Raw genomic sequence first — 4,023 nt, 5'->3', positions numbered from 1 at the left:
GGGCTGAAGGTCACAGACACCAACAGACTGAACAAACTGATCAGGGGGGCGCTGATGTTGTGGGAGAGGAGCTGGACACCCTGACGACCGTGGCAGAGAGGAGGATGCTGTCCAGGCTCCGGCATATCCTGGACAATGTCTCCCACCCTCTCTACGACACACTGGCCCAGCAGAGGAGCACCTTCAGCAGAAGACTCCTTGCACCCAGATGCACCACAGAGCGCCACAGGAAATCGTTCCTGCCTGTGGTCATTAAACTATACAATACATCCCTTGGAGAGCCTGTCACCTCCTCTCTGTAATTCAGACTCAACCAGACAATCATTTGATCTTGTATATATTTCACTACTGTAAATTTAAATTTTTTTTTTTTCTAATATATGTTTAGTCTGTATAATATTTGTTGTTTGTATATCTGGAGTTTTGTAACAAAAATAATTTCTCCCCGGGGATTATTAAAGTATTTCTGATTCTGATTCTATAGCCCCATTCACACTGCCTGTTTGTTGCAGGGCTGTTGCTCCGCTATTGCACCCCACTGTCTGTGTGAAAGGTACGTAGACAGAATCGGGGGACAGAACTGTTATGCCTCTGAGCCAGCAACAGAGGTAGTCACAGAGCACCAACAGCACCGAGCCGACTTCTGTGTGAATGGGAGAGCCAGTAGGGTGGGACAACACACATTACTAATGGCGCACTCACACTGTCAATCGGTACCGTGCGCAAGTTCGTTTCACGGCTGAAGTCTAGTTCGTTTGACCAGTGAGAGTGCAACTGTTCCGGGTCTAGGTGTGGCACACTTGCCGGCCACGGCCCGTTTGGGAGAGGTGGGCTTTTGTAAGCACGTTTGCACATGTTCCAACAACAAGCGTGCGCTCGTGTAAGAGCACGAGCACGAGGCCTACGGCGGTTCTGACGTCATTTTATGTGCGCCTGTTCAGACAGAAAAAAGAAGGAAGGATCATGCACGGACATTTAAAACAATGGCGGCGAAAGGTTCACGTTGGTGTGATGCGGAGGTGGAGTGTTTACTGCAGATTTGGTCGATAAAAAGATTCAAAAACAGTCGACAAGACGCACAAAAACTCCAACGTCTATGGAAAGATTTGTAAACAAAGCCACGCATCGTGGTGACGTCAATCAATGTGTGTGACGTGTTACGTCGTGATGACGTATAGGCAGCAAAAAGCATTCGCCGAGGCCCAGGTAGTGTGAGTACAAACGGGCCTGGGGCGCGGGTGGAGTGTAAGGGGGGGACAAGTACCCTAAAGCACGGGGCACGGTACGGATGGACAGTGTGAGTGTGCCCTAAAAGAGAAAAGGCCTTTAGTTAAACCAATGTGTGTGGTTGAGAATGCTGGCGGGAATACTTCCCAGAATCCACTAAAAATCAGGACAGAGTTGCTAACAGCAGCTTAAACTCTTGACAGCTTTCAGCATCTACTTCCTCACAGTGGGGAAGTACAACACAGTGGATTTGCTAGTATGACCAATGCTTTTTTTTTTAACGTAACATTACTTGACAAATTAGTTCATAATGCGCTCCTTGGCCTCCTACTGTAGATAGTAAGCTAGTTATGGAAAGGCTAACATTTGCATCTTATGTTAGACCAAATTACACTGATTTATGCAGTCCTTACAATTTTGCTTAAAGGTTTAAAAAGACTAGGTCTGCCCCCTCTTAATCGATTATTTGAGTAATCGGTTATTTTGATCTTAGTCGGCTGAGAATTTTTTAGTCGATTAGTCATAAGCCATTATGTTTTTTCTATGCAGAATGACTTATTTCCAAGAAACTTTAAGCACATCTATCGTAAACACAATTTAAAGTGGTGTTTTTGCATGACTCTTAGTGGAGAAACACTTTTAAGGATCTGTCGATTCAATCAACAAATTGATTATTCAACAAAATCGTTTTAGTGTTGGTGAACTAAGAATTTCTTTGACTGAGGACAGCCCTTAAAAAGACACAACCCTCCAAACACACTAAATGTATCACACTTGTAAGAGCCCCATGGACACGGCTTCAGCATGTGGAGAAAGCTTAACAGGCCTGTTGGTCCTAGTTACGGTTGCTGATCTTTAATCTCACGGGACAATCTCTGATAGGGTAAGAAGTCTAGCAAACGATGTAAACTATGTCTGTTGTGATGATTTTTAGCAGCAGTGCTTGTACCTGTTCGGGCTTCTCTGCTGAGCTTCAAGGTCAGAGGTGGTGGCCTTTTTACGGTAGAGGAAGCCTTCGTTGTGGGCAGTATGTGAAGGTGGCTGAGGTGTCGTTGGGGCACCAGTAGCTGGAGCTGAGCGAGAACGTCGTGTCTCCTCTGGCTCTTTTGGACGGGGCCTCCTCCTCGGTTTGGGACGGTCTCTGGCACGAGGACGTCCGTCAAAACGAGTCACGGGTGCTGAGAGGCTGCTTGTGGGCCGATAAGGCTCTCCTCGTGCCTGAGAAAGTAGAAAAAAGAGAGAATGTGACACCTAGACAAAAAAAAAAGAACATACACAAGATAATTGTGATTTACTGTAAGCTAACTCACACTTGCTGCCTCTCTCTCCTGGACCTGTTCTACAATCTCTGCCATGGTGGATCTCTTCTCCCTGCAGTGACAAAAGACATGAGTCATACAAACAGTGAAGGCAATTATTATGTGACCTTAAAAATCATTAAGATCATGCTGGACAGTGCTGACTAGGCAAACTGTGAAGCCACATTTTGTAAAGATCATTTGAATTTACTGTTTATTTTATCCTACAGTATGAAAAATATCTGAAAAGCGCCATAAGTCTAATATATTATAATTATTAGCATTCACTTCACTGTCACCAGCACAACTCATTCACATACCCTGAGCGTTTGTCAGAGCCCTCCTTAACAGAGCCCTCCAGGTCACTTGAGTCCTGTCTCTGTAGCCTCTGCTTGCTGCTGTTTCCCTCCTGTTCGCTGGACGACTGCCTCTCCAGGCGCCTCCGGTAGCGCTCCTGACGCACAATCAGTGGCAGCTCATTTAACCTGGCCTGGATCTCCTGTTCACTGGAGGTCTGTCTACCCAGCTTGTACTCCCTCTCTCTCCTCAGATGGTCCATCTGAGGATCAGAGCGGCTGCCACGGGGATCCCTCTGGAGACGGCCATGGAGGAGCTCCAGCCCTGACTCTGGCCCCACCATGTCTGCCATTGGAATGTCCCCAAACTGTTCCCGCTGTACTCTGCTGGCCTCTAGAAGGGGGTTTACAGCCTTGTGGATGTGGTTAATTCTGGGCTGCATGAAGTCAGCTTTCAGGTGCTGCCATGCATATGCCATTTTAGGGTCCATGATGCCACCACTCTGTGCCAGGAAACCAGAACTGCCCAGACTTCCACTGCTGTAATGATTTTGTGCCAGAAAGCCTGAGCTACCCAATCCCCCACTGCTCTGATAATTCTGCGCTAGGTATCCAGAACTCACCATATTAGGCTGTTGTGCTAAATACCCAGCGCTCCCCATACTAGGCTGTTGTGCCAAATATCCTGTACTTCCTAAATTAGGCTGTTGTGCCAAATATCCTGTACTTCCTAAATTAGGCTGATGTCCCAAGTATCCAGAACTTCCCATATTTTGTGGTTGGGCCAAATATCCAGAACTGCCCATATTCTGTTGAGGCAGGAAGCCAGGACTACCCATAACTCCACTGCTTGGTTGCTGAGCTAGGTTACCTGAACTTCCTAACCTGCCACTGCCTAGATGGTTTTGCGTTCCACCCACACACCCAGTAGTCAGTCCAAAGTACCCAGAGCTCTCTGCACTGCCAGCAGTTTGATGGTTTATCCCAAGATAAGTAGAACAGTCTGCTCCACCACTCTGGGAGGTCAGTGCAGAGAAACCGGAGTCACTTCCGCCTCCAGCCGCCTGGTTGTTCATCCCAAAGTACGAGGAGCTCACCAACTTCCCACTGCACTGCTGTTCCAGTCCGTGGTAGCCTGATCCATTTATCACTGGCTTGTAGCTGGCTAGGGTTGAGGACAATCTCTGGGTTGCAGGGGTGGT

This window comes from Echiichthys vipera (assembly GCF_963691815.1).
Source record: "Echiichthys vipera genome assembly, chromosome: 14".
In the NCBI taxonomy this organism is placed as follows: Eukaryota; Metazoa; Chordata; class Actinopteri; order Perciformes; family Trachinidae; genus Echiichthys; species Echiichthys vipera.
This window is presented reverse-complemented; position numbering follows the sequence as displayed.